Source organism: Mesoplodon mirus (assembly GCF_964341445.2).
Source record: "Mesoplodon mirus genome assembly, chromosome: 7".
Lineage (NCBI taxonomy): Eukaryota > Metazoa > Chordata > Mammalia > Artiodactyla > Ziphiidae > Mesoplodon > Mesoplodon mirus.
The window spans coordinates 43539463-43562352 of NC_138983.1; positions in this window are offsets into that span (position 1 = coordinate 43539463).

Sequence of the window (22890 nt, forward strand, 5' to 3'; positions counted from 1 at the left end):
TGTGAGTATGAATGGCTGTCCAGAAATTCGCATCTGCAAGAAATGTACCTTTATTTTATTCTTCTACATCTAAACTGATTTATATTTCAAGTTCCCATTCTTCCAAGGCGACTTGAAATCTCCACGAACTCTTTCCCCAGGGCTGTGTCTGTGTTGTCACTCAGAGACAAAGCAATGGGGTGCAGGCAGCATAGCCTTTGGGATTCATCATTCTTTCAACCAAACTTCTATTCCTCTCCCTAGATCACAGGATCCTTCTGAAACTCCTGAGCCATCTGGGAATTTAAAAAAACTCACTGGGGCTATCTCTCACCCTTTACCATTTCCAAGACACTATTGGGCACATAGGAGACATTCTACTACACCTGCACACACTGGGACACCTGGGAACTCTGTGAGCCGTGTTAGACCCCTCAACTTAGGCACAGCCTGTCCTATGCTCAGAGGCCACCAATAGCCTGTCCAATCATTCTCACACTTGAAATCTCTGACTTCTCCTTATGTCACACCTGTCTGAAGTCTTCTTCTGTTCCCAGCTTGAGATAGTTCTCTCCTTTCAAGGGCTTGTGCAATTAAGTTGGACCCACATGGATAATCCAAACTCATCTCCCCATTTTAAGTTACATAATCTTTATTGCATTTGTAAAATCCCTTTCGCCAAGTAGCAGAACATATCCACAAGCTGTAGAGATTAGGGCATGGGCATCTTTGGAGGGAGTGAACTATTCAGCCTGCCATAAACGCCAAAATATGTCTCAGATATGTTCACATCGGTCTTTCATTTGGACAGTTACCATGGACTCCAAATTAGTTTCCCTATTTTTGGTTCTTGCTCTTTTCCAATCCCTTCTCACAGAGCGCCAGATCGATCTCTAAAATTTGTTATTCAAGTCATGTCACTCTATAGGTTCCAGTGTTCTGACATATGAGTCCTTCATTCTCACCACAAGGACTTACGGTCACAAGGACTGATGTCCTTTTCCTTCTCTGTGCTCTTTTTGCCTCACTCTAGCCCTTTCTCACCAGGCTGCAATCACAGTGACCTACTTGTAGTCCCTCAGATATACCAGTATTTTCTCACTCCAGAGTCTTAGCCTATCCAGAATTCTCTGCCTGGGAATGTTTTTCTTTGAAGTGTAGTTGATTTACAATGCTATATTAGTTTCAGGCATAAATATAATGATTCAATGTTTTTATAGATTATATGCTATTTAAAGTTATAAAATATTGGCTATATTCCCTGTACAGTACATCCTTGTATCTTATTTATTTATACTGGTATTGTATACTTCTTAATTCCCTTACCCTATCTTTGCCCCTCCCTCTACCCCTCTCCCCACTGGTAACCACTAGTTTGTTCTCTGTATCTGTGATTCTGTTTCAGTTTTGTTAGATTCATTTGTTTGTTTTATTTTTTTAGATTCCACATATAAGTGAAAATATACAGTATTTGTCTTTCTCTGTCTGACTTACTTTACTAAGCATAATACCCTCCAGGTCCATACAAGTTGTTGCAAATAGCAAAATTTCATTCTTTTTTTATGGCTGAGTAGTATTCCATTGTGAATGTGTTACCACATCTTCTTTATCCATTCACCTATTGATGGACACTTAGGCCACTTCCATGTCTTGGCTATGTACATAATGCTGCTATGAACATTGTGGTGCATGTATCTTTTTGAATTAGTGTTTTTGTTTTCCTTGGATATATACCCAGGAGTGGAATTGCTGGATCACATGGTAGTTCTATTTTTAATTTTTTAAGGAGCCTCCATACTGTTCTCCATGGTGGCTGCACCAACTTACATTCCCACCAACAGTGCAAGAGAGTTCCCTTTCCCCCATCCTCACCAACATTTAATTACTTGTTGTCTTTTTGAGGATGGCCATTCTGACAGATGTGAGGTGATATCTCATTGTGGTTTTGAACAAATATTTCTGTTTTCATACTGTTGAAGTCAGTGGTTTTAAAATATTTTTTAATAAATATTTTATTTTGGAATAATTTTAATTTACAGAAATGTTTCAAAGATAGCACAGGGAGTTCCCATATATCCCTCACTCATTTTCCTCTAATGTTAACCTTATATTATCATGGTACAGTTGTCAAAACTAAGAAACCAACATTGGTAAATTACTATTTCCTAAACTCCAGGGCAGTATTTGAATTTCACCAGTTTTTCCACTAATGTTCTTTTTCCGTCCAAAGATCCAGTCCAGGATTACCACATGGCTTTTAGAAGCTGCTGGGTTTTAATCTCATCTTTTCCATTTAGAAAGCTAACTATAGCAGACAACCTATTTCTCCATTTTGTAAGGTGCGTTTTATAGCAGTTTCTACATGTTGCTAGAATTTCTGTTTGAAAAGAGATGCGTTCAAGCTGCTGATGGGTTTTGTCTGAAATTTTCCAAATAACTCTTTCTACAAGTGAACTGATTATTTTGGTGATAGAAAGACAGACTAAGAGTGTCAAGACATTTTCAGTATATAGCAGTAACTTAGGGATTACTAAATTAGGGATTTAGGGATTTTTATTTTCTGATTTAGACTATGGCTTCTCACTCACTGACATTCTTCTTAAATCAACACTGCCGTTGGGGCAAATTAATACGTTTTCAGGCTAGGGTCAGTAAAAGAAAAATATAACTAAATTTTTGTTATTATTATTATGGTTATATGTTATGATATTTCCTTAGGGGTAAATAACATTTTAAATAAATCTGATCAGTCATGTCATTATCAATTAAATTCATATTCCCGGAGTATTCCTCTAAAATTTTCCACTAAATTTTTCTAATGAGAGACTCAAACCCAGACCCTTAAAATAAGAGATTGTCATAAGAGCCTGCCAAAAGCAAAAACAATCTTTGAAGTCTTCTGCTTTAACTTAAAAATTCATATGTTTTGCATTCTACTCCATGAATATTTACATTTATTTTAATATAAACTTGATCTCAAATTATTTACTAACAAGTAAAAACTGAGTCCTGTTTATCCTGTGCCTTCATAAACCTCCTTTCACACTGGTGGTTGGGGTTATTGATGTCCCTGTTTGACAAGCAGAGCCTGTTGATGGAAGTCCATGCTAGCTAGTCAAAGTGTTCTCTATTGTGGCACCAATCAACCTCTTCAACCAAATCTTACTACAAATACCATGATTTCCACACAGAAAAAAGTCTGAAGTCCAGGTCTTAAGTCTTCGTGCTCCTGGACTGTTAAATATATGGTTCAATTTTAGATGTCCTCCCCTCTTTCTTCACTTAACCAACTCCTGTGTGTGGTGAAGAGGTTTATGATAACAGGCCTTTGAGTCAGGGAGACTGAGACGGGGCAGCTGGGTCTGTTTTAGACCAACATGAAGGGAACTCTTTACCATGTAGTAATGGTATTTAAAATTCTAGCACTGCCATATATTAGCCAAACGACCTTGAGCAAAAACCTCACTAAGTCTTAATCTCCAACTATGTAAATCTGAGATTTATAAAAATAGCTAACTTTCAGATTTATTAAGAGAATTAAATGGTATGATGCATGTAAAGCATTTAGTTAGCTGTCTGACCCATGGTAAGAGCTCAATTATTTTATTATTGTCTATATTTTAAGACCTAGTTCAGATATCACTTTTTTTACAGAGTCTTCCTTTGTTTCCATGGAGAATTAGTGATTTTCTTCTTTGAGTTTCCTTGCATTTTTTGTTTTTAAAAAATATATAGAAATTAATGTCGTAGGAAAATCATCATGTGCTTTTAAATGATGATTATAAAACAGCAGGTGCAGTGTGTATGTGTGAGATAACCATGTTAACAGTGGAGTGTTTTCTTTTGGCACCTCTGTATTTTTCAAATTTTCTACAGTGAACATGCATTAATTTTATAACCTGAAATAAAGAAGACAGTTTTATACTGTTCTAACTACATTACATTTATTTTATCAAAGTAATATATGCATATAGTCTCCTTTCCTGCCACTCCTTACCTACTGAATGCTGATCCCCAAAGGATATCATTTTCAAATCTTTTCGTTGTTTCTCCCATTATATACCTTCATATTTTTAAATAATATGCATATATTAGCTCTCAAATTTACCATTTTAAACACTTACTACCTTTCTACTCTGGAAGATAAAAGCTTCTCTTTTGAACCACGATCCAATTTCCCAATAGTTCTCTCCATCTTCCCAATATAGTTATATCACAGGATTTTTCATTAAATCCTTATACAGCATTGTTATTATGACTAGGTAAATATAACTCATAGCTAAACTAAGTTGTTTGTTATGTTTATTTTGTACATTTTGGTTCCCTGGAATTAGTGATTGTTTCATGATTTGTTTGTTTAAAGATTATATACCTATTATTGCTTCTTCCCAAACTCTCCCATGAGTCATTACCTCTCAATAGCAGCAAATACATCCAATAGTGTCTCTCTCTTTTCTTAAAGACAACCTTCCCAGACCCCTAGTCCCTTTTCCTTACACAGGGCTATTTCCTTTCTAGGCCTCTGTTATGGACTGAATTGTGTCCCACTAAAATCCATTTGAAGCCCTAACCCTCAGTGCCTCTGAATTTGATTATATTTGGAGATAGGTCCTTGAAAGACGTAATCAAGTTAAAATGAGGTCATTAGGGTGGGCACTAATGCTGTCGTTATCATGTAAATATTTCAGTTTTATTTTTTGAATCCCCAGTATTTTATGTTTTAAGGCTAGTGTTTGTTTAGACTTAGCCACATATTTACTACTTTCTTTGCTTTTAATTGTTCTTACAATTATATCTGTGAGGAATTTCCTTCTGCTTTAAATACACCCTTGAGAATTCTTTTCCTTTAGGACTATTGCTGGTAAACTCTTCCAGTTTTTGTTTGTCTGAAATGTCTTTGTTCCACTCCTGTGTGTGTGTGTGTTATTTAAACAATTTATTTACACTAAAAAAACAGTTCACATATTTCTCCCCATGTCCCCACATTGGCAACTACCAATCTATTCCCTGTATCTATGAGCTTGGGCTGTTTTGTTTTGTTTGTTTGTTTTAAGATTCCACATATAAGAGAGATCATACAGTACTTGTCTCTCTCTCTTATTCCACTTAGTTTAATGCCCTCAAGATCGATCCATGTTGCCACAAATGGCAAAATTTCATTCTTTTTTGTGGTTGGCTAATATTCCATTATATATATACCACAACTTCTTTATCTATTCAGTCATCAATGGACACTTATGTTACTTCCGTATCTTGGCTATTGTACATAATGCTACAGTGAAAATAGGGATACATAAATCTTTTTGAATTAGTATTTTTATTTTCTTTGGGTAAAACCCAGAAGTGAAATTTCCAGATCTTATGGTAGTTCTATTTTTAATTTTTTGAGGAACACCCATACTCTTCCATAATGCCTGTACCAATTTCTGTTCCTGCCAACAGTGCTCAAGGGTTCTCTTTTCTCCACATCATTACCAACATTTCTATTTCTTACCTTTTTGATAATAGTCATTCTACAGGTGTGAGGCAATATCTCATTGTGGTTTGAATGTGCATTTTCTTGATGATTAATGATATTAATGACATTTTCGTATGCCTGTTGGCCATCTGTATGTCTCCTCTGGAAAAATGTCAATTCAGGTCTTCTGCCCACTTTTTAATTGGATTGTTTCTTTTCTTTCTTTGTTTCTTTTTTGTGTTGCGATATAGTTAGATGAGTTCTTTACATATGCCAACCCAATATTTTAGATATTAGTCCCTTATCAGATATATGATTTGCAATTATTTTCTCCCATTCAGTAAGTTTGCTTTTCATTTTGTTTATGGTTTCCTTTGGTTCACAGAAACTTTTCAGTATGTTGTAGTCCCACTTATTTTTATGTTTGTTGCTTTTGCTTTTGGCGTCAGATTCAAAAATTTATCACCAACCTATGTCAATAAACTTACCACCTATGTTTTCTTGTAGGAGTTTTGTGGTTTCAGGTGTTCTGTTCAAGTCTCCAATCCAGTTTTAGTTAATTTTTGTGTGTGGTGTTAGATACTGTTTGAGTTTCCTATGCATGTGGCTGTACTGTTTTCCAACACCATTTATTTTATTTTATTTTTTAAAATAAATTTATTTATTATTTATTTTTGGCTGCGTTGGGTCTTTGTTGCTGCGCGTGGCTCTCTCTAGTTGCACTGAGTGGGGGCTGCCCTTCATTGTGGAGCTCGGGCTCTAGGGGCATGGGCTTCAGTACCTGTGGCTCATGGGCTCTAGAGTGCAGGCTCAGTAGTTCTGGTGCATGGTCCCAGCTGCTCCACAGCATGTGGGATCCTCCCAGACCAGGGCTTGAACCTGTGTCCTCTGCATTGGCAGACGGATTCTTAACCACTGTGCCACCACAGAAGCCCCCAACACCATTTATTGAAGAGACTATCCTTTTTCCATTGTGTATTCTCAGCTCCTTTGTCATAAGTTAATTGATCATCTGTGCATGGGTTTACCTCTGGGCTTTCTATTCTGTTCCTTTGATCTATGTGTCTGTTTTTATGCCAATGGCGTACTGTTTTGATTACTATATTTTTGTAATATAGTTTGAAATCATCAATGGAGGCATGATGCCTCCAGCTTTGAAGTTCCTTCTCAAGATTGGTTTGGCTCTTGCGTTTTTTTTTTTCTTTGTGGTCCCATACAAATTTTAGGATTATTTGTTCTATTTCTTTGAAAAATGCCATTGGAATTTTGATAAGAAATGCATTGAAACTGTAGGTTGCTATGCATAGTATGAACATTTTAACAATATTGATTCTTCCAATCCATGAGCATAGAATATCTTTCCATTCATTTGTATTGTCTTTAATTTCTTTCATTAATATCTTATAGTTTTCAATATACAGGTCTTTCACTTCTTGGTTAAATTTATTCCTAGGTATTTTATTCCTTTTGATGCAATTATAAATGGGATTGTTTTCTTTACCTCTTTCTGATAGTTTGTTGTTAGTGTATAGAAATGCAACAGATTTTTGTATATTGATTTTGTATCCTGCAATTTTACTGAATTTTTTTATTAGTTCTAACAGCTTTTCGAGGGAGTCTTTAGGGTTTTCTATATATAACATCATGTCATCCGCAAATAGTGCCAATTCTACTTCTTCCTTTCCAACTTGGATGCTTTTTATTTCTTTTTCTTGCCTAATGGCTCTGGCTAGGACTTCAAACACAGTGTTGAATAAGCATAGTGACAGGCGCTTCCCTGGTGCAGTGGTTGAGAGTCCGCCTGCCGATGCAGGGGACATGGGTTCATGCCCCAGTCCAGGAAGATCCCACATGCCGCGGAGCGGCTAGGCCCGTGAGCCATGGCCGCTGAGCCTGTGTGTCTGGAGCCTGTGCTCCGCAATGGGAGAAGCCACAACAGTGAGAGGGCTGCGTACTGCAAAAAAAAAAAAAAAAGAGTAGTGACAGTGGGCATCTTGGTCCTGATCTTAGAGGAAAGGCTTTCAACATTTCACCCTTGAGTATAATGATACTTGTGGGCCTGACATATATGGCTTTTTTTATGTTGAGGTACATTCCCTCTATACAAACTTTGTTGGGAGTTTTTATCATAAATGGTTGTTAGATTTTGGCAAATGCTTTTTCTGTACTTATTGAGATGATCATATGATTTTTAAGCCTTTGTTTCGTTAATGTGGTGTTTCACATTAATTGATTTGTGGATCTTGAACCATCCTTGCATCCCTGGAATAAATCCTACTTGATCATCGTATATGATCCTTTTAATATATTGCTGAATTTCATTTAATATTTTGTTGAGAGTATTTGCATTTATGTCCATTATGGATATTGACCTGTAATTTTCTTTTTTCTTGGTGTCCTTGTCCGGTTTTGGTATCAAGGTAATGCTGACCTTGTAAAATGTGTTTGAAAGAGTTCCTCCTCTTCTGTGTTTACAAAGAGTTTGAGAAGGATTGGTATTAACTGTTTGAAAGTTTGGTTGAATTCAACAGTGAAACCTTCTGGTCTTGGGCTTTTGTTTTTTGGCAAGTTTGTGATTATTGATTCACTCTTCTTACTAGTAATTGGTTTCCTCAGATTTTCTATTTCATCATTCAGTTTTGGTAGGTTGTATGTTTCTAGGAATTTATTGATTTCTTCTAGGTCAATTTGTTTGTGTATAATTGTCCAGAGTAGTTTCTTATGATCTTTGTATTTCTGTGGAATTAATTGTAACATCTCTTTCATTTCTGATTTTATTTGAGCCCTCTCTTATTTTTCTTGGTGAGTCTAGCTAAAGACTTGTCAATTTTGTTTATCTTTTCAAAGAATCAGATCTTAGTTTCATTGATAAACTCTCTTGTCTTTGTAGTCTCTATTTCATTTATCTCTGCTCTAATCTTTGTTATTTCCTTCCTTCTGCTAACTTTGGGTTTCATTTGTTCTTCTTTTTCTAGTTCCTTGCAGTGTCAAGTTGGGTTATTTACTGAAGACTTTCCATATTTCTTGAGATAAGCATTTTTTTGCTATGAACTTCCCTCTTAAAGCTGCTCTTGCTGCATCACACAAATTTTGGTATGTTATAATTCCATTTTCATTTGTCTAAAAGTATTTTTTGATTTATCTTTTTGATTTCTTCTTTGGCCCATTGGTTGTTTAGTAGCATGTTGTTTTAATCTCCACATATTTGTGAATTTTCCAGCTTTGTACTTTTAGTTAATTTCTAGTTTCATACTGTTCTGGTTGGAAAAGATCCTTGATATGATTTCAGTCCTCTTAAATTATTAAGACTTGTTTTATGACCCAACATATGATCTATCCTGGAAAATGCTCCATATGTACTTGAGAAGAATGTGTATCCTGTTGCTTTTGTATGGAATGTTCTGTATATATCTGGTATAACATGTTGTTTAAGGCCAATATTTCCTTATTGATTTTCTGTTGGATTACCTATCCATTGATGTGAGTGGGGTATAAAAATCCCCTACTATTATTATTGTTGTCTGTTTCTCCTTTTAGATCTGTTAATATGTGCTCTGTATATTTAGGTGCTCCTGTGTTGGGATATTTGCATAAATATTTACAAATGTTATATCCTCTTGTTGGATTGATCTCTTTATCATTATGTAACACCCATCTTTGTCTCTTCTTACAGTCTTTATTTTAAAGCCTATTTTCTGTTGTAAGTATAGCTACTCTAGCTTTCCATTTGCATGCAGTGTTTTTTCATCCCTTCACTTTCAGTCTGTGTGTCTTTACATCTAAAATGAGTCTCTTGTATGCAACACATAGATGGGTCTTGCTTTTTATCCATCCAGCCACTCTGTATCTTTTGATTGGAGAATTTAGTCTATTTCCATTTAGAGTAATTATTGATAGGTATATTTGTATTGCCATTTTGTTAATTGTTTACTGGCTGTTTTTTTAGTGCTTTCTGTTCCTTTCTTCTCATACTCTCTTCCTTTTTGATTTGATGACTTTCTTTAGTGGAATACTTATTTTCCTTTCTCTTTTTCTTTTGTGTATTTATTACAGGTTTTTGCTTTTTGGTTACCATAAGACTTATATATAACATGTACTGAAAAATTCTCAGCCAAAATTAATTCCAATATTACTTTTGTCCTTCCCTTTTCTCCTCTTGGAACTCTAAGATATATGTTAGATTTTCTTCAGTATCTGTGGCTCTTTGCTTCTCTTTTGTATATTCCATGTCATCTCTCCATACTGGTTTGAGATAATTTCTCCATACTGGTTTGAGATCCATCTTTTACTTCACTAATTCCCTATTCTTCTCTCTCTAATATGCTGCTAAATCTGCTTATTCTTTTTGAACTATTTTCAGTCTGGTCATTGATTCTAGTTCCTTTTTCTGTATCCATAATTTCAAGCTTGTATTTTATTTCTTTAAACATATCAAACAGCTATAATCTGTATCTGATAATTTAATTTTCTGATTTTGTAAGAATATGTCAGCTGTCTGTTGTTTAATGCTGGTTCTTATTTATGGTACCTTGTTTCCATGTGGATTTAGCTTGCTGGTTTTTATTTTCTTTTTTCATGTATTTAGTTTCCTTGGACTTTTATTCATGGGAATTATTTAAGGCCTGGTATAAAGGTGAGTACTACAGCAGGGATTTGCCTTTGCTTTTGTCAATTGCTGCCAATACAGGACCACTCTAATTTAAAAATGTGACCAGGTTTCACGACAATTAATCTTTCAGTTCACTGAAAGAGGTTTTACTGGTTTTCTTTTTGGTTCTAAATTATCCTTATTCTGCAGAGGTTCTTATACTCTCAGAGTCCTAGCTTTAGTGGCAAAATCTACTCAGCTTTCTTCTTTCAGCAGGCCTAATGCTTTGTTCCCTGTCTCTTTCATTCCATGCATCCATGAAAACCTAAATTCAGGTTCATGTAGTTTGGCAACTGTCTTTAGAGTGACTTCCATCTGCAGAGCTCTCGTTAGCTATTCTTTGAATTGGTATTCTTTATCAGTGCCTGACCTAGAATATCTTACTTTCTTGGTAACTTATTAATGCTTCAAATTTATTTTTAATATACATATTATCCAGTATTTTTAGGACATTTCAACATTAAGGGGTGATCCAGGAAACCGACCTCCTTCCTATATTACTAATAAAAATAGCCTCGCTGCTGCTCATAGCACAACATGCATCAATTAAAATGTTTGGAATGTATTTGTTTGAGTTTCTTTCTTCCCTCCCGGACTTGTAGCTTGTCAAAGACAAAGACTGTTGTTCATTTCAGTGCCTGGCTTATAATAGGGACTCAATACATACTGAATAAATGAATATTAGTAAATTCTACATAAAATCACATTTTTGTGTCCTTTATTGATTACGTATGAAGCAAATTTGTGGACTTATAATTAGGACAAGGTAAAGAAATTCCAATTTGAAATATGGTTAGCTGATGATAGAACATCTGGTACTTCTGAGTTTTTGTGTTCCTTTATTGTTTTGTGGCACAACTTACAGGAGAAGTTGATTATTAATGTAATTATTAAATTCAGTGTATTATCTCATTATAATCTATAAGAAACACAAACTAGTTGCCTTCACAGCACAGAAATAAAACAAAAAACCCTGTTATATAACATTGATTTTTCATTGTCTCAATGTTGGGTGGCCTGTTGCTATGGAAATCTCCCCATACTATCTGCAGATATGAATCACATACTGGGTAGCACTACATCTGCAGTGCTGCAGTATACCATATGGCAAATTTACTGCAGCCAAAGGAAGCAAGTAAAAACTTTCCACAGATGAACTCAACACTTCCAAGGTTGAGGCAACTAATAAATAAGCTACATTGCCTGTTTTGGGGCAATACCAAAACTTCAAAGGCATTTGTCCTGAAAGACTGAATACATAGGTTCTGAGCTGAATCAGGTAGGAAAAAGGGGCTGCTGTAAGAACAGCTACAGTAAAAAAAACCTCAAACTTGAATTGGTAAACGCTGCCTGTACCCATCACAGTTGTCTGGTCTTCATCTGAATCCAGTTCATCATTAGTGTTTATAGACTGCTACTGATTTACAGATCTATAGCTCTTGAAAAAATCTCAATGTTTGTTTCATAATAATTGTTTAACATATGAAAATTGGATGGATAGATAGATGGATGATAGAACTAAGAGGTTAATTCTTGATGTATCTAGAGTTACAGTTGATGTGAACAGATGATGGCTACTGTTTGTTGACCACCACACATGCTGGACCTTTATCAGTTGTTTTACATAAGTTATTTGATTTTCATTTTCCAACATTCCTACAAAGATAGATATTATTCCCATTTGACCTATAAAAATGCTAAAGATAAAAGATTAATTTGTCTGTCACTTATAGTAGTAAATGTGATGTGAAGCTTATGTTTCACTGCAATTCTGTCTGACCTCAAAACTTGTGTATACATAGGTCAAAAGTCAACACTGTGCTTTAGAGACAGACTGCCTGGGTCCAAATGTCAGTTCCATCTTTTACTGTCTGTGTGTCTTCAGGCTACTTACTTAACTCTCTTATCTTCAGTTTTCCCTCTGTAAATGGAGGTAATGAAAGTATTTACCCAGGAGGATTCTTGAGAGAATTAAATGACCTATATTGCACAGGGTCCAGTAAGTGCCTAGTTAAGTGCTCAGTAAGTGTGAATTACTATTGTTGTGCTCATTCATTTATTTAAAAATATGGCATACTAGTTTTGTATATTCAAGGATAAGTAATTTTTTTCTTCTTTTAGAGCAGCTTATTTACTAGGGTGGTAGTTCTCAAAATGTGGTTCCAGACTACCACCATTACCATCAGCTAGGGACTTGTTAGACTACCAGCATTACCATCACCTAGGGACTTGTTAGAAAAGCAAATTTTCAAGCCATATCCCAGGTATACTGAATAAGAAACTCTAGAGATGGAGTCCAACCAAATGTGTTTTAATAAGCTCTCCCATGATTCTGATGTACACAAAAGTTTGAGAGTCATTAGTGTGAGAGAAAAAATGTTGTCTTTCCTAGCTTTACCCAGGGCCAACTCTGCACAAAGGATGCTTTTGGAACTAATCCTGAGACACTGTGATTTTTCTAGAATCAATTCCCATAGCTTCAAATGGATGCTGCAATCACTTTGTTCTGTGAGCCCATCTAATCACCAAGATTCTTGATTAATCTTTAATAATTTTTTCTTGACGGAATATGAAATTATCAATTATTTGATAATGGTTTCTTCTCGTGTGGAATGAGATGTAATGCTGTGATTATCACAGCCATTAGAAGACGCTGCTGGAATTTCTCCAGAGTTGAAGCAGGCATAACATGTGAGTTGCCCCTAAAAGCAGGCCAATTTCTATTTCTCCATATAAAAATTAATATTTGATTAATTTTTCTGATTGGTGATTATTTGAATCAACTTTATAAGGCTTTTTCTATTTAAGTTTCACATTGTTAAGTTTCATAAGTGGAAAATGATACATGGCAAACTTTCAGATTAAGCCTGCTTCAATGCAGAAACAAAACTCTGTAGAATGTATTTGAGCCTTAGGAAGATTAATTTAACATCAGTCTCAAAACTGAAAATGAAACTACCTATTTTAGAAAAGTCAAAAGAGGAAATTAAGTTGTAATCATTTTTATCAATATTTTTTAAGAAATGACTAGAGAATGGACTTGAGGATACGGGTAGGGGGAAGGGTAAGCTGTGACAAAGTGAGAGAATGGCATGGACATATATACACTACCAAACGTAAAATAGATAGCTAGTGGGAAGCAGCCGCATAGCACAGGGAGATCAGCTCCCTGCTTTGTGACCACCTAGAGGGTGGGATAGGGAGGGTGGGAGGGAGGGAGATGCAAGAGGGAAGAGATATGGGAACATATGTATATGTATAACTGATTCACTTTGTTATAAAGCAGAAACTAACACACCATTGTAAAGCAATTATACTCCAATAAAGATGTTAAAAAAAAAGAAATGAGAATGCTTAAATGATTTAAATGTTTCAGCCTCCCTAAATTTTTTAAAGCCATTTAACCTTCCTAAGTCCTTTCTTTCATCTGCAAAACTAAAGGGTTATTTAAATTGATTTCTTAGTTGTTCTTTTTTTTCCTAGCCAGGAGAAAAGAATAGTGCAATGAATACATTGAAAACTATCATTTACATTGAGGAAGAGAATGTTTAATTCCTTTGGGAGTCTTTCTGAAGTAGATCCCGCTCTAACTAGGTAAAATTTTTAAGCAAGGTCTTTTGAGATTTCCACAAAAACTATCAATTTGGTAGACTTTATGGCAGTTCCTGGAGCTGCTGGCACCCAGTGGTTATGTAGAAACTCTTGATCTGAGCAGATGGAAAATCCCAATTAGGTTAAGGGTATTAATATATCTTCCCAGCTGACCCTAAATATCTTTGTCTGATTTATTATTGTTACCTACCTCATAAAGTTATTAAAGGCCTCCATAATGTTGTACATGATAATAAACCTGATGCTTAACCTCATGTATGGAAGGAGCTCCACATACATGCTGTTACTGCTGTAGCACAGTGGTTTCTAAACTTTACCATGTCTCAGAGCACCTGGAAGTGATGCTTGTTTAAAACTATAGATTCTTAGGTGTCATCCCATAGATAAGGTGGGTTCACCAAATCTGCATTTTTAACAAGCTTCCCAAGTATTTAGAATACAGCTTACCCTGTACGTATTAAGGTTTTCCTAAGAAACAAACCCAATAGGGAGATGTGGAGATTTATTTATTTTAGGGAATTGTGTCATGTGATTGTTGGTGCTGGCAAGTCTGAAATCTGTAGGACATACTGGGAGACTGGAAATTCAGGCAAGAATTGCTTCTGCTGTCTTGAGTCTGAATTATGCAAGCAGCAGGCTGGACATTCAGGGAGGGTTTCTATGTTGTAGTTTTTAGGAGAATTCCTCCTTCTCTGGGAAACCTGTCTTTGTTCTTAGGGCCTTTAACTGATTAAATGAGGCCCACCCACATTATAGAGAGTAATCTGCTTTACTCAGAGCTTCAAATGTTAGTCACATTTTAAAAATACCTTCACATCAGCATCTCGACTAGTGTTTGACCAAACAGCTGTGCACCATAGGCCAGCCAAGTTGACACATAACATTAAACATTGCAGTATAAGACCACACTTCAAGAAAAATTTAAATCCTATGAGAAAGAAGTATAGATGTAGCTGAGGCTTCAGTCTTTAGTCTGAGAAAGAAAAACACTAATGAAAAACTTGAAGAATCTATTATAGTTAGCAGTTGTAGGTCCCAGGAAAGCTGCTAGTGGTAGAGGGATAAGGAATGATAAGGCTAGATCAGACCTGGAAGACATAGGGAGGGCTGTATTTTTTTAAGGCATAAATATCAAGACCAGTATTATAAACTTCTGAAGGTTAAACAGTATTCAACCTTTGCTTCTCAAAAGCTAGATGCAACTCAAGAGCCCTAGGAGATGGTGGGGGTGTGGAAAGAATCAGTGAGTGATCTGAGGAGTGTATAGAAGCTGAAATAAGAAAAGGTATTAACATTTACCTTTAATGTTCTAAATAGTTCTGCTGTTTGTGAGTAAAAACTAATGCACACAATGAGGAAAGACAACACAGAAGCTAATTCTAGTGCCCAGTCACTGCCCAGGGACTGGAGCCAAGATTAGATGAGTCAGATGTTGGGAAGAATAAGCCAAAAGTAACATTTTCAAGCCCCCATTATTCCAAAACCATGTAGCTGCATCTTAACAGCTTATCTTATTTAATTCAAGCAGCTTCATGAGGTTTTTACAGATGAGGAAATTGAATCTCAAATGCCTCAGGTAAATTACCTGGAGTCATACAATGTTTTAGTAATAGATCCATAGTTCAGATCCAGGTCTCTCTGACTTGAAAGCTCGTTCTCTCTCTGCTTCATCATTCTGCCTCAGGAAAAGAGGAAGGGAACATGAGTCATGAGGTCCGGTGCTATGGCAAATTTGCACACACTGCTTCTGTCCACAGCGGGCCTCTCAATTCTGCATTCTGCTTTCCTGCTCACACCTGATTCTCTCATAAACTAGCTCAGCCTCACTGCCACAACTCCTTGTGGACAGGTGGGCGTATCCAGGAAAGTTTCTGGCCTGGGATCTTGGGAGCCTAGATATGGTTTGGGGAAAAAGCAAGACTGGCCTCTGAGCTGCAGAACTCGAAGTCAAATGTGTCTGAAAGGAAGTTCCCAAGTTGGAAATCTACATTGAAATCCTGGCCAGTAGAACTAAGGTGTCACTCCAATGGAGTGAGAAAGTATCGGGATCTGAGGCTATGCGAAAGAAATGAGGCTTGCCAAACCAGAGCAAGAGGCATAAGAACAGAGGAGAGAAGGCATTCTCCATTTGGTAAGGCTCCTGAGATAGTGAAAATCCACTAAATAGAATCAAATAGGTACACTTTGTTTAGATTTTGGTTCCCTGTCACTTACAAGCTATGTGACCTTGGGCAAGTTCCTTACACTCTCTAGGACTCAGTTTCTTCATGTGTACAATGTAAATATTTAAGGTTGAATGAATTAATGCATATAAAATATCTCACCCTGTATTCATAAGTGCTCACTAAGTTGCAGCTGTTTTTGTTAATTATTGTCAACCCTGGTTGAGAAGAGAGCTGTAAGAGGTTGGATGTGGTTAATGCTTCAAGAGCCATACCTGACACCATGTTCTCCCAGAGCATTCTGGGAAGTATCCTCTTGCCCCTTTCCCTAATGTTGGAGACAACCAGACCACAGGGGATCCATGACAGGGATCTCACAGGGTCCTAGATGGGTCAAAGAGCTAGGTAACTGTCACTAGTATTTGCAGTGTTTATAGAGCTAAATGCAGATACCAGCAGACATGTGCTGAAGGGGAACTAAGGTGGAAGAAATGCAAATTTAAGATTTCATCAAAGCAGTTAAGAAGAGGAGTCAAGGCTCACAACCCAAACTAGGAAAACTGGAGGAACCAGGAAAGCTGAGAGTGAAGAGAAAGAAGCATGTATTCAGGAGTCAGCTAAAATGGATCCCCAAGGTGGAGTGCCCACACTGGCTATGGTAGGGCTTTAAGAGGTTCCAGTGAGGTTTCGTTTGGTCTTAGACAAACCAGTTCACTTGAAAGAACCAGATTAGGAGAGACAGAAAGAGGGATAACTGTTAAAATCTAGTGTGACCTCTTGAGAGGGCAGTGTTCTTCAAGAATCATAAGCCTAAGTGCAAGTGTTAGATCTTTTTCTACCATACGATTCCCCAATCCTGGAAGTGATGAGAAGTCTTTGGCAACTGTAGCCCTCTATCTCAAATCTTAAGAAACTTCTTCCTGGGGGCACAAGTATGTGCTGGTTCTCATCCACCCAAAGTGTATTCATTTCCCAGGTAAGTGAACTAAGAGCTGTTTATCTGATTTTCTCCCCTACTTCCCACTCTTGATTACCTGTCTCCTGGAAAGGGAGAAAGAGGAGTCTTTTTTTTTTTTTTTTTTTTTTTTTACGGTACGAATGGCCTTTATTGTTTGCAACGGGAAGTGGAAGAGGAGGGGATGCGACAGCTCCGGCTCCTGGGGCGGCTCCACAGACTCAGTCGCTGTCGTCGAAAAGGAGAAAGAGGAGTCTTAACCTTGAATGTGATGAATTGATTTCACCTTAGGACTGGCACAGTTCTCTGTCAACATACTGTGCTGCCTTAATGCCCAGATGGATTTAGAAAAGAGCTTAGGAATCTTCTTCCTCCTCATACCCTACCAAAATTTATTGTTTGAAATAAATTGTTCTGAGGTTTCTCAAATGGTCATTTCTGCTGTTCTCATTGGACTGAAGGATAGGAAATACCATCTGCATTCTCTTAGAATTAGGGTACCTTATAGAAACACAGTTTTATTTCCTCTACCTCCTATTATGTTACTAATGTGAGGTGGCAAAAGAAATATGGTTTTGGCTGTGGGTGGTAAGAAGCACTGGGTCTCTTTCAAAAAAGCAGGCATTTCTTGCTATGGAACGACATTGCTTATTTTCGGAGAATTTCTTTAGAATATAGCCTTTAAATTTGTTTTTCTTCCAGGGGGAAAAAAAAGAGAACCAGTGTTTCAGTCTCTATAATATTCAACAGGAGAATTTAGAATCCATGATTTGGCTATATTTCTCTAATTTGTAAACGGTTAATTCACTGCTGACCTAAATTCTTTCACAGTAGTAAAATGAGAACTGTTTCCAAGCAACCAGAAATTACTGACATGAGGATTCAATCTTTCAGCATTTTTCACAAAAGCCAAGAAGTCTATTCGGCTGGTCAGATGAATGGAGGATGTGTGATGAGAAACATGGGACCTCCGAAACACCACCAAAGCTGCTTATGACTCTAGAATACACCCTCTGTACAGTCAGGACCATGCATTTTGGTTGGAAAAACATTCACAGTTCCATTTACCGAGAAATCCCAAAAGACTCTTCATGTGCTTCTTATTCTGATTGAATATCAGTAATAGGTATATGTAGAACAGTTTTCCCAACAAAAACATGCAAGTAAATGTCTTCTTCTGGGGCTTCCCTGGTGGCGCAGTGGTTGAGAGTCTGCCTGCCGATGCAGGGGACATGGGTTCGTGCCCTGGTCCGGGAAGATCCCACATGCCGCGGAGCGGCTGGGCCCGTGATCCATGGCCGCTGAGCCTGCGCGTCCAGAGCCTGTGCTCCACAACGGGAGAGGCCACAACAGTGAGAGGCCCGTGTATGGCAAAAAAAAAAAAAAAAAAAAAAAATGTCTTCTTCAGTCTTAGGAATTGAAATCGTGTCTACTTTTTTTTATAACTTGAATTTTTAGATATTTGCAGAGCAGATTAACTGAGACAAAGTGAGCTCAGACCAGTGCTCGACACACGGGAAGTACTCAGTGGAGCTTTGGAGATGATTTAATCATTGGTGATGGAGGGGTGAGGCCAGCCTAATGGCAAATCAGAACCTCTCCATGGATAACAGGGACGTTTGTGTACTCAGCAAAAAAAAGGATTTTTTTTTTTAAGTTGAGTGACCCATTTCATTTTACAAATGAGAAAATGAAGTGGTTTGCCCAACTTCAGTGGTGGTCAAGGAGAGATCTTAATTCCTAACTACTGAATTCTTCTCTACTTCATAGTGAATAGCATCCTAATCAATTTGAAGTTCTCTTAACAACCTCCTCCAGGTTCATAGTTTGATCTATGGCAAACCATTAGAGTCAGGCTGATCTGAATTTCTAGGATACAAAATGTAAATATTTTGTAACAGAAACAAAGGAAACTCAGGTGGCTCACTTGTAATTACTGCCTGAACAAAGTACTATTTGACACTGTATACATTTCAATGTCTCCCAAATATCTATAAATGGTCACACATGAAAGACTTCCAGTAAATTTCTATTTTATGAATCTTAGGTACTTAACATATAAAATAAGAGTAATATTTATTTAGAGAAGATGTTGTTAGAATTTTAAAAACAAATTAATAAGGACAATCCCTGTTGCCTTTTCCATTTTCCTGATATGAATTCCTTTTCATATCAATAAAATACGATATAATAACGCCTTGATTAAGGCAACCAAAATGAGGGAACAATTATATATGTAGAGCCAGAAAATAGGAAAAATAAATTTTCACAGAGGAGGTGAGACCAGCAGCCCCTAAAAGATTCCACAGCAAAGAAAGTGGTAAATGGAGTGAGCATTCCCGAAAGAGGGCCTAGCACTCAAGAGTATAGACCATGAAGTTCTTGAGAATAGAGGCAGAAAATATGCATGAAGGGATAAGAAGAGGCCAATCACTGAATCTGGCCTTTTTTTCCTCTACTCAGCATTGTATCATTGAAAACTTTAAGAAGGTGGGTGTATGATGCTATTTGCATTTCAGAAAGAAAGATTTATGAGTAGATACTACTTACTGCCTCCATCTGTGCTAATAGAACTTTGTGCTTACCACAGTGGAAAGAATATAACCATTGGGTTACAGAATTATTTATAACAAAGGCATAGCTAGGACTAGATTTCCTCCAGCTTTATGATTACTGCCTAACTTAAAATAGAATCTAATCTCTATTTGCAACTAAAATCTCCTCTGGGTCTATATGATAATAGGCAATCTAAATTTTTCAGAAATGTTGATGTATTGATGGAAAAATAAATTTTCTCCTACACTTTTTACATGTCTGAGAAGTGACAGAAATTGGGGAGGGGCTGAAAGACATACAATTTAAAATAGTATCTTATTCAGACAATTTCAATTAACATCTGAGTTATCTTTATTACTTTTAAATACAGAAGAGATAAAATATATGGAAATTGGATAAGCTTATCTTTTCTAGTTTATAAAGAACAGGAAAATCTTGAGAAAAGGAAACAATCAACATTATAATCAAAGTTATTTTATTTTCAAGACGTAGTGTCCAAATTATTAAGCAGATAACAAGAAATGAAGGACAAAAGGGCAGAAAAAAATAAACTAGTTTCAGGAATAGACCATTTACCTTCTTGATACTTTCTTTTTTAGAGTTTGCGCTATAGTAATTTCTATTCCTCTGAGAATTTGTTTAAAAACGAAAGTACTGTCATTGGGCTTCTGAAAATGGAAAGATTACCCAGGTTGACGTAAGATTTTCTGTCTTTTCCCATGTGAATGTATGTCTTAATTTGGTATCAATAAGTCCAAGTTCACATCAGTTCTTCATCAAGCTGCACAGAGTGGTGATAAGCAGGAGTCTGAGGCCATGACTTGCTCATTGTTGCTGAAGGCACAGCTCAGCAGAACCACAGGCTGCAGCCCTGGCCCAAGGCCAAAAATGGCTTAGTGTCTATCACAACTGAAGGTCTATTTTTACATCCAGGATTAAGTGTGAAGTTTCTTTTATAGGCTGAACAAAACAGTAGTTGTGCCATCTTTTGTTAGGAGTTCTTGGAAAAATCTTTTACGTCCTCTTACTTTCAAAAGATCTGTATCTTTATGTTTTAGATGTGGCTCTCATTTAACTGAGTTTTATCCAATTTATCCAATTCAGCATTATTTTTCTTTAAGTTAGATCATTTATCCCAATTATAGTAAATGAAATTGCTCATATGTGGGTTTAAACCCACATAAATCTTACTGTGTGATTTCTGTTTGTCATGCCAATTTTGGGCTCCTTTTTCATCTTGCCTTCTATTGGACTGATTACTTTTGACAATTTCAGTTCCTTCCCCTCTACCAGTTTAGGGGTTATGTGCTCCGTATCTGTTATTTTTATGATCACTCTTTAGCATGCATCTTTAATTTATTAAAGCCTAGTATTAATTGACATCTTTTCCCCCCAAGAAAATGCAGAGCTTACAGCACTTTAACTCTATCATTCCTCTTGATGGATATATTATTGTCATGTATTTTAATTATACATGTGTAAGACAGTATATTAAAGATTCATGCTTTATATATTTATGTATGTGTATATAGATATATTCTACAAATTTTGATATTTTATTTGAATCTCAATTTTCATTTAGATTTACCCACCATTCTTATTACTTCATTTGATCTTTTTCCTTCCTATGTTTCTGAGCTTTCTCCTGGTATAATGCTCCTACTACTTCTACTACCTGTTTAGAAATTCTAATACAGTGGATCTACTGAAGGTGTGCTATCTCATATATTTGTTATCTTATAATGTGTTTACTTTGCCTTCATTCATGAGGGATATTGCACTGGGAATAGGTTTCTAGACTGTCAGTTACTTCCTTTCAGTGCATTACAGATATAATTCCACTGCTTTGTGCTTCCAGCGTTTTTTTTTTGTTTGTTTGTTTGTTTGTTTGTTTTTTAAAGCGGATGGGGAGGGAAACAGTTTTATTTTATTTTATTTTATTATTCATTCATTCATTCGTTCATTTTGGGCTGCCTTGGGTCTTCGTTGCTGTATGCAGACTTTCTCTAGTTGCGGCTAGTGGGGGCTTCTCATTGCGGTGGCTTCTCCTGTTGCAGAGTACGGGCTCTAGGCGCACACAGGCTTCAGTAGTTGTGGCTCGCAGGCTGTAGAGCACAGGCTCAGCAGTTGTGACACACGGGCCTAGCCCCTCCACGGCACGTGGGATCCTCCCGGACCAGAGCCCGAACCCGTGTCCCCTGCATTGGCAGACGGACTCCCAACCAATGCACCACCAGGGAAGCCCTGTGCTTCCAGCGTTTTATATTTGAGAAGTTAGCTGTCAGTTTAATTGCTCCTTCAAAGGTAATTTGGCTGATTTTAAGATTTTTCTCTTTATTTTTGGTTTTCCAAAATTTGTATGCACCTATGATTATGTGTATATACATGTATGTGTATGTGTGTATATCAACAGATGATTAATAGATGGATGGAAGGAAGGAAGGGAGGAGGCAAAGAGAGATGGAAGGAAGAGAGAATGGGAGAAAAAAGGAAGAATTTTGAATGTTACTAAGCAGGCTTTTTAACACTCCAGATACACCAATGCTTTTTTGCACTATCCTTTTGCCACCATCTATGTAGAAAGTATTCAGAACGTGAGAGGTACTTTATTTACTGACCTCTGAGGGGGGGCATATAGCGCTTAGAACACAGAGTTAAAATGTTGACATTGATTTCCAAAGTAGGCTCTTAAAACTCATTGAGGAGAGGATAACGTTGAAAACAAAGGTTTTCATTGAAGGCTGAGATCTTTGAGAGACAAAGGACTTTTTTTTTGTGGTACACGGGCCTCTCACTGTTGTGGCCTCTCCCGTTGCGGAGCACAGGCAGACGTGCAGACTCAGCGGCCATGGCTCACGGGCCCAGCCGCTCCGTGGCATGTGGGATCATCCTGGACCGGGGCACGAACCTGTGTCCCCTGCATCAGCAGGCGGACTCTCAACCACTGCGCCACCAGGGAAGCCCCCCATTAGGTAATTTTAAATGTCCAGGAGCAGTACGAGCAGGCTTCCCTGGGTTGTACTTCAGTCAAATGAAACAAGTGAGGCAGACACTTTTGGAGCCTTGTTAATATTTCCCAACCAATAGTGATTCCTGAATAATGAGTACTATCATTTTGTCAGTAGATCAATGGTTTAATGCACGTACAGTGGTGAGGAGTAGTCATTTTAGAGTCTCTAGTATTTGGTTCGATCCAGAGCTTTCTCTTTTTATCAAATCAACAATTGTTAAATTTCCAGTCTTGTTTTTCCTTTTCTGAGGCCAACTGTTGTGCTTCTATAGCCAGTTTTTCTAAGTTATCATTTGAAGAAATATCCCTTTGGACCATGACAGAGCTTTGGTTGCTGACAGACCCTTTAAAGGCAGTGTTCTTTAAGGAAATATCAACAAGGTGATTTCTCTTGGCTTCCCGAGAGTCAAGTTTAGAATGCCCCAGAATCATAATAGCTAGAGTGGCAGGTAAAAGTATTGCATCCAATAATTCCTAAACATAGGGGACATTTAAAATTTTATTCCCACT